The sequence below is a fragment of the Arachis hypogaea genome, chromosome 12 (genome assembly GCF_003086295.3).
Source record: "Arachis hypogaea cultivar Tifrunner chromosome 12, arahy.Tifrunner.gnm2.J5K5, whole genome shotgun sequence".
Lineage (NCBI taxonomy): Eukaryota > Viridiplantae > Streptophyta > Magnoliopsida > Fabales > Fabaceae > Arachis > Arachis hypogaea.
The window spans coordinates 17,169,488-17,177,573 of NC_092047.1; the positions used below are offsets into that span (position 1 = coordinate 17,169,488).

Consider the following 8,086-nt stretch of genomic DNA (forward strand, 5'->3'; position numbering starts at 1 on the left):
TTGTTTTTATTTATCTGCCGATTTGACGACTACCATGTTTTCGTATCTTGTTGCAGTGTCAGTGTCAGCCGAGGTAACAGGACTTGATGCTTTGTTCAACACTTTCTTGGCTGATGCAGTGATGACGATTCCGCTACCCCTGCCCAGGAAGTGCCGGCTGACGACATCATTGAGCCTGATGTCCAGTCCCAGCCTACCCAGGGGAGGGGCCCAGAACCAGCGCCGCTTCGGGTCCTCAGCAGGAGGCGGGGGCTGGTTCGGGACCCCGACCAGAGGGGGATCCGGGGGCTGAGGAGGAGGGTGACAATCCGAGGAAAAGGAAGTCGTATTCTAGTCCTGAAATTGAGGTGCTGGTTGACAATCCAAGGAAGAAAAGGCCATCTTCCAGTCCGGAGGGGGTTCTCACCGTTATGGAGAAGAACTTTGATGCCGAAAACTTTATTGATTCCCAGCTGCTTCCCGGCACGGAGGACTTCTTCTATGGTGGGGATCTTGCTTCACAAGCGAGATGGATGTACCGCACTTTGCTTCGAGGAGCCTCGATAGCGAGAAAGGTGGAATCCGCTCTGGCGGGAACGCGGTCCTTGAAAGTGAAGCTTGACTCCTCTGTCAAAGCTAATGCCAGGTACAGGGATGAGGTGAAGCTGCTTCGGGAGCAACTCGTTGCTGCCAAGACGGCCGAGGAGAAAGTCAAGGTTGCTGAGGAGGAAGTCAGAACTGCTAAGGAAAAGGTCCAGGCGGCTGACGCTTCGGTGGCACGTCTTACTGAGCGAGAGCTTACCCTGGAAAGTCAGCTTAATACTGCTTAAGGTCGGGTGGCTGTGCTGGAGAAGGAACGCGATGAGGCACTCTCGTCGGCCAAGGCTCAGGGTGAAGCTGCTGAGTTTAAGAAGAAGTATAAAGACATCGTGAAGCAAGGCAAGAGTGCCATCCTGATGACCGAGGAGGCCCTCAAGGCTCAAGTGAAGCTACTGGCTCCCGATTTTGATACCTTGGCTGTTGGCGTTTTCAAAACTATTAGGGATGGCAAGATTGTTGACATGCCGAAGAAGTAACTTATATCTTTTAGCTTTGTAGACTGTAAACTTTTGTGGATTTAGAACTTTCGTAGTTTTAACAAATACGTTTACCGTTTGGTCGGCATGTAACGAACTTCTTCTTTTCTCGCTTCGTCGGTAATCCTTTTACTTTATATCCTCTTTACCGTTCTGGTCGTAGTCGGCTATTTGTTTACATTTGCTTACCGTTTTGCTGGTAATTGGTGAAGCCAGATCGTGGCTTTTATTATTTTAGTAACCGCGCATGGTGACGTTCTTTTCTTTGGTGGTTTCCAGGGTGATCAGTCCCGGCATACCATTTCATCGTTTAACCATTCAACTAGTAATGCTCAACGCAAAAAGGAAACGACAAACAATAGATGAATAGTATAGGTAAATGGTTCAAAGACAAGGTAATAGTAAATATATGACAAGGGAAAATAATTCAACACAAAATAACACGGGTCTTACTAAACCGTCTATAGTGGCAGGCTGAAAGAGCCGAAGATTGATGGTTTAGAGGTCATAATAAACTCTCGTTATAAGTATAGTTACTAAACCAAGCAATCAACCTGTCTTACAAACGTTTTGGTTGTCACAAGTAACAAACCCCTAAATAAATTGATAACCGAAGTATTCAAACCTCGGGTCATCTTCTCAAGGAACTGCAGGGAGGTATGTTCTTATTATTGGTTATGGAGATTGTAAATCGGGGTTTTGAGAATGAGGAGCGAGTGGTTTAATTAGCAAATAAAGTAAATGAAGAACAAGCAATTTAAATGGCAAGTAAAATAAATAAATGACATTAAATAAACTTTTGGCAAGGTATGAGAAATTGGAGGTCCTATCCTAGTTATCCTTATCAATGATGATGAGAATTGAATCTTAATTCCACTTTGTTAACCTTTACTAAGATAAAGGAAGGTCAAGGGATTAATTGGTTTGATCTTCGAATCCTATTTATTTCCTAAGAAAAGATTGGGATTATTGAAGTTCAATTTAATTAACAAAGATAACAATTATCAATCATGTTTGAGTTTGATAACTCCTGAGTTACTGATTTCTTAACCAAGACCAAAAGGAGAAAAGTAAATCTACTGGAATAAAAATGTCTTCAGATGGGAATAACAATAATGTAAATAAAATAAAGCAAGATTAAACTGAAATACCTCAAATAACATTAATTCAAAAGAGTAATCTGTAACATGGAAGAATTCATAAATCAAATTGCAAAAGTAAATAAAAGGGAATATTGAACCTGATAAAGAGATAATCCTGAAAGCGAATAAAATCCTAATTCTAAATCCTAATCCTAAAGAGAGGAGAGAGAGGAGAGAACCTCTCTCTAAACTAAATCTAAATCATGAAGATTAACTAAAAGCGGAGACTCCCTTTGAATGGATGCATTCCTCCACTTCATAACCTCTGGTCTATGCCTTCTGGACTTGGATTTGGGCCAAAAAGGGCCTCAGAAATTGCTATGAGCGTTTTCTGTAATTTCTGGTGCGTGGCCTCTGTCACGCGTCCGCGTGGGTCACGCGGTCGCGTCATTCGGAGTTTTCCTTGTCACGTGGTCGTGTCAGTCATGCGGCCGCATCGCTGCTTCTTCGCGCTTGGCATGCGGCCGCGTCGTCCATGCGATCGCGTGGATGCCAATTTTTCCAAAAACTCCGTTTTGTGCTTTCCTTCCATTTTTGTATGTTTCCTTTCCATCCTTTGAGTCATTCCTGCCTTAGAAGATCTGAAACTACTCAACACACTAATCACGGAATCGAATAGAAATAAAGGTAATTAAAATAATTAATTTTAAAGCATAGGAAACATGTAGAGTTCTTGGGATATAACCTCATGAACTTCCACTTCCTCTCCAATCATGATGCTATGTATCATGATAGCCCGGTCTATAGTAGCTTCGGATCGGTTGCTAGTGGGAATGATTGAGCGTTAGATGAACTCCAACCATCCCCTAGCCACGGGTTTGAGGTCATGCCTTCTTAGTTGAACCGGCTTCCTTCTTGAATATCTCTTCCATTGAGCGCCCTCTTCACATATGTCCATGAGGACTTGGTCCAACCTTTGATCAAAGTTGACTCTTCTAGTGTAGGGGTGTGCATCTCCTTTCATCATGGGCAAGTTGAATGCAACCTTACATTTTCCGGACTAAAATCCAAGTATTTCCCTCGGACCATTGTAAGCCAATTCTTAGGGTCCGGGTTCACACTTTGATCATGGTTCTTGGTGATCCATGCATTGGCATAGAACTCTTGAACCATTAAGATTCCGACTTGTTGAATAGGGTTGGTGAGAACTTCCCAACCTCTTCTTCGGATCTCATGTCGGATCTCTGGATACTCATTCTTTTTGAGTTTGAAAGGGACCTCGGGGATCACTTTCTTCTTGGCCACAACTTCATAGAAGTAATCTTGATGCACCCTTGAGAGGAATTTCTCCATCTCCCATGACTCGGAGGTGGAAGCTTTTGCCTTCCCTTTCCTCTTTCTAGAGGTTTCTCCGACCTTTGGTGCCATAAATGGTTATGGAAAAACAAAAAGCTTTAGCTTTTACCACACCAAACTTAGAAGGTTGCTCGTCCTCGAGCAAAATAAGAAAGAAGAGAGTAGAAGAAGAAGAAATAGAGGAGATGGAGTGGGCTTTGTGATTCGGCTAAGGGGGGAGAAGTGTTGTTTAGGTTGTGTGAAAATGAAGGAGTGAAGATGGGTTTATATAGGGGTGAGAGGGGGGTGTATGGTTCGGCTATAGAGGGTGGGTTTGGGAGAGAAAGTGGTTTGAATTTGGATGGTGAGGTAGGTGGGGTTTTATGAAGGATGGATGTGAGTGGTGAAGAGAATGAGTGAAGAAGAGAGAGAGTGGTGGGGTAGGTAGGGGTCCTGTAGGGTCCACAGATCCTGAGGTGTCAAGGATATCTCATCCCTGCACCAAGTGGCGTGTAAAACGCCCTTTTCTGCCAATCCTGGCGTTAAACGCCAGGCTGCTGCCCATTTCTGGCGTTAAACGCCAGTCTGGTGCCCTTTTCTGGCGTTAAACACCCAGAATGGTGCCAGACTGGGCGTTAAACGCCCATTCTGCTACCTTTACTGGCGTTTAAACGCCAGTAACTGTCTCCTCCAGGGTGTTCTATTTTTCATTCTGTTTTTCACTTTGTTTTTGCTTTTTCAATTATTTTTGTGACTTCACATGATCATCAACCTACAGAAAACATAAAATAACAATAGAAAATAGAAATTTAACATAGATAAGTAAAAATTGGGTTGCCTCCCAACAAGCGCTTCTTTAATGTCAATAGCTTGACAGTGGCTCTCATGGAGCCTCACAGATGTTCAGAGCAATGTTGGAACCTCCCAACACCAAACTTAGAGTTTGAATGTGGGGGTTCAACACCAAAATTAAAGTTTGGTTGTGGCCTCCTAACACCAAACTTAGAGTTTGACTGTGGGGGCTCGGTTTGTCTCTGTATTGAGAGAAGCTCTTCATGCTTCCTCTCCATGGTTACAGAGGGATATCCTTGAGCTTTAAACATAAGGGAGTCTTCATTCACTTGAGTGATCAATTCTCCTCTGTCAACATCAATCACAGCCTTTGCTGTGGCTAGGAAGGGTCTGCCAAGGATGATGGATTCATCCATACACTTCCCAGTTTCTAGGACTATGAAATCATCAGGGATGTAATGGTCTTCAACCTTTACCAAGACATCCTCTACAAGTCCATAAGCCTGTTTCTTTAAATTGTCTGCCATCTCTAGTGAGATTCTTGCAGCTTGTACCTCAATGATCCCTAGCTTCTCCATTACAGAGAGAGGCATAAGGTTTATGCTTGACCCTAGGTCACACAGAGCCTCTTCAAAGGTCATGGTGCCTATGGTACAAGGGATTGAGATCTTTCCAGTGTCCTGTCTCTTTTGAGGTAATCTCTGCCTAGTCAAGTCATCCAGTTTTTTGATGAGCAATGGAGGTTCATTCTCCCAAGTCTCATTACCAAACAACCTGGCATTTAGCTTCATGATTGCTCCAAGGTACTTAGCAACTTGCTCTTCAGTAATATCTTCATCCTCTTCAGAGGAAGAATACTCATCAGAGCTTATGAAAGGCAGAAGTAAATTCAATGGAATCTCTATGGTCTCAGAATGAGCCTCAGATTCCCATGGTTCCTCATTAGGGAACTCCATGGAGGTTAGTGGGCGTCCATTGAGGTCTTCCTCAGTGGGAATCACTGCCTCTTCCTCCTCTCCATGTTCAGCCATGTGAGATGGGGTTATGGCCTTGCACTCTCTTTTTGGATTCTCTTCTGTATTGCTTGGGAGAGCGCTAGGAGGGAGTTCAGTAATTTTCTTACTCAGCTGACCCAATTGTGCCTCCAAATTTCTGATGGAGGACCTTGTTTCAGTCATGAAACTTTGAGTGGTTTTGATTAGATCAGAGACAATGGTTGTTAAGTCAGAGGGATTTTGCTTAGAATTCTTTGTCTGCTGCTGATAAGATGATGGAAAAGGCTTGCTATTGTTAAACCTGTTTCTTCCACCATTGTTGTTGTTGAAACCTTATTGAGGTCTCTGTTGATCCTTCCATGAGAGATTTGGATGATTTCTCCATGAAAGATTATAGGTGTTTCCATAGGATTCTCCCATGTAATTCACCTCTTCCATTGCTGGGTTTTCAGGGTCATAAGCTTCTTCTTCAGAGGAAGCTTCCTTAGTACTTCCTGTTGCTGCTTGCATTCCAGACAGACTCTGAGAAATCATATTAACTTGTTGGGTTAATATTTTATGGCATTCAGAGTATCAATCTCAAGAACTTCTTTCTTCTGAGTTGACCCATTATTCACAGGATTCCTTTCAGAGGTGTACATGAATTGGTTATTTGCAACCATTTCAATGAGTTCTTGAGCTTCTGTAGGTGTCTTCTTCAGATGAAGAGATCCTCCAGCAGAGCTATCCAATGACATCTTGGATAGTTCAGACAGACCATCATAGAAGATTCCTATGATGCTCCATTCTGAAAGCATGTCAGAAGGGCACCTTCTGATCAATTGCTTGTATCTCTCTCAAGCTTCATAGAGGGACTCACCATCCTTCTGTCTAAAGGTTTGGACTTTCACTCTAAGCTTGCTCAATTTTTGAGGTGGAAAGAACTTTTCCAAGAAGGCGTTGACTAGCTTTTCCCAAGATTTCAGGCTTTCTTTAGGTTGTGAATGCAACCATGTCCTAGCTCTGTCTCTTACAGCAAAAGAAAAAAGCATAAGTCTGTAGACTTCAGGGTCAACCCCATTGGTCTTGACAGTGTCACAGATTTGCAAGAACTCAGCTAAGAACTGATGAGGATCTTCCAATGGAAGTCCATGAAACTTGCAATTCTGTTGCATTAGAGAAACTAATTGAGGCTTAAGCTTAAAGTTGTTTGCTCCAATGGCAGGGATTGAGATGCTTCTCCCATAGAAATCAGGAGTAGGTGCAGTAAAGTCACCAAGCACCTTCCTTGCATTGTTGGCATTGTTGTTGTTTTCGGCTGCCATGGTTTCTTCTTCTTTGAAGAGTTCTGTTAGGCTCTCTAAAGAGAATTGTTCTTTAGCTTCTCTTAGCTTTCTCTTCAAGGTCCTTTCAGGTTCAGGATCAGCTTCAACAAGAATGCTTTTATCTTTGCTCCTGCTCATATGAAAGAAAAGAGAACAAGAAAGTATGGAATCCTCTATATCACAGTATAGAGATTCTTTGAGGTGTCGGAGGAAAAGAAGAATAGAAGAAGGGGGGTAGAGATGAGAGAATTCGAACTTATTAAAGAAATAGGGTTCGAATTGCACCTTGAGGAGGAGTGTTAGTCCCTTAAATAGAAGGATGTGAGAAGAGAGGAAGAATTTTCGAAAATTAAAGTAAAAGATTTTGAAATAATTAAAAAGAAATTTGAAAATTTGATTGAGATTTTCGAAAACTAAGATTGGGAAAGAAATAAAGTGATTTTTGAAAAAGATTTTGAAATTAGAAAAAGATATGATTGAAAAAATTAATTTTGAAAAAGATGTGATTGAAAAGATATGTTTGAAAAGATATGATTGAAAATCAATTTAGAAAAAGAAAAATTTTTAAAATTAAAGTTGATTACTTGACTATCAAGAAATTAAAAGATATGATTTTAAAATTTAAAGTTTGATCATTTCTTAATAGGCAAGTAACAACTTGAAAATTTTGAAGTAAATCTTTAATTATAGCAAGGATTTTTGAAAATAGTAAAAATAAATATAAAATGGAAAGAAATTGATTTTGAAAGAGATATGATTGAAAAGATATGATTTGAAAAAGATTTGATTTTGAAAAATTATGAAAACTTGAAAAAAATGTGAATTAAAAACAAAATCTTCCCTCTAGTGTCATCCTGGCGTTTAACGCCCAAAACTCTACCTTTTTGGGCGTTAAACGCCAGTTTTCCTTCTTCACTGGGCGTTTTAAATGCCCAGCTTTTTCTGTTTGATTCCTCTGCTGAATGTTCTGAATCTTCAATTCTCTGTATTATTGACTTGAAAAGACATAGTTTTAACGAATATTTTTGCATTTTTGATGATGGGAATCAGTAAAAAATGCAACTAAGATCAAATAAACAATGAATGCAAGACACCAAACATAGAAGTTTGTATACTAAGGACTATAACAATTTAAAAATGCATGTAAGAAACAACAAAACACACAAAACAAGAGAATTTAAAGATCAGAGCAATGAAATCATCAAGAACAACTTGAAGATTAATGAAGAACATGCATGAATTCGAAAAATGCAAGAAGAACAGAAACATGCAATTGACACCAAACTTAAAATTAGACAATAGACTCAAACAAGAAACATAAAATATTTTTGGTTTTTATGGCGCACGAAATTGTGATCATCAACAATGGCGCCAAAGGACTTGGAGCTCTAAAATGTGAATCACACTTTGTCACAATTCCGCATAACTAACCAGCAAGTGCACTGGGTCGTCCAAGTAATAAACCTTACGTGAGTAAGGGTCGATCCCACGGAGATTGTCGGCTTGAAGCAAGCTATGGTCAT

General features: G+C 40.8%; 1 non-coding gene across 1 annotated transcript; it reads left to right on the plus strand.

Moving 5' to 3' along the window:
* The first annotated feature begins 6,050 nt into the window (after nucleotides 1-6,050).
* On the plus strand, nucleotides 6,051-6,158 carry LOC112730804 (small nucleolar RNA R71). Its single transcript, XR_003166612.1, has one exon. It is a non-coding gene; the product is annotated as a small nucleolar RNA R71 (small nucleolar RNA).
* The last annotated feature ends 1,928 nt before the right edge of the window (nucleotides 6,159-8,086 follow it).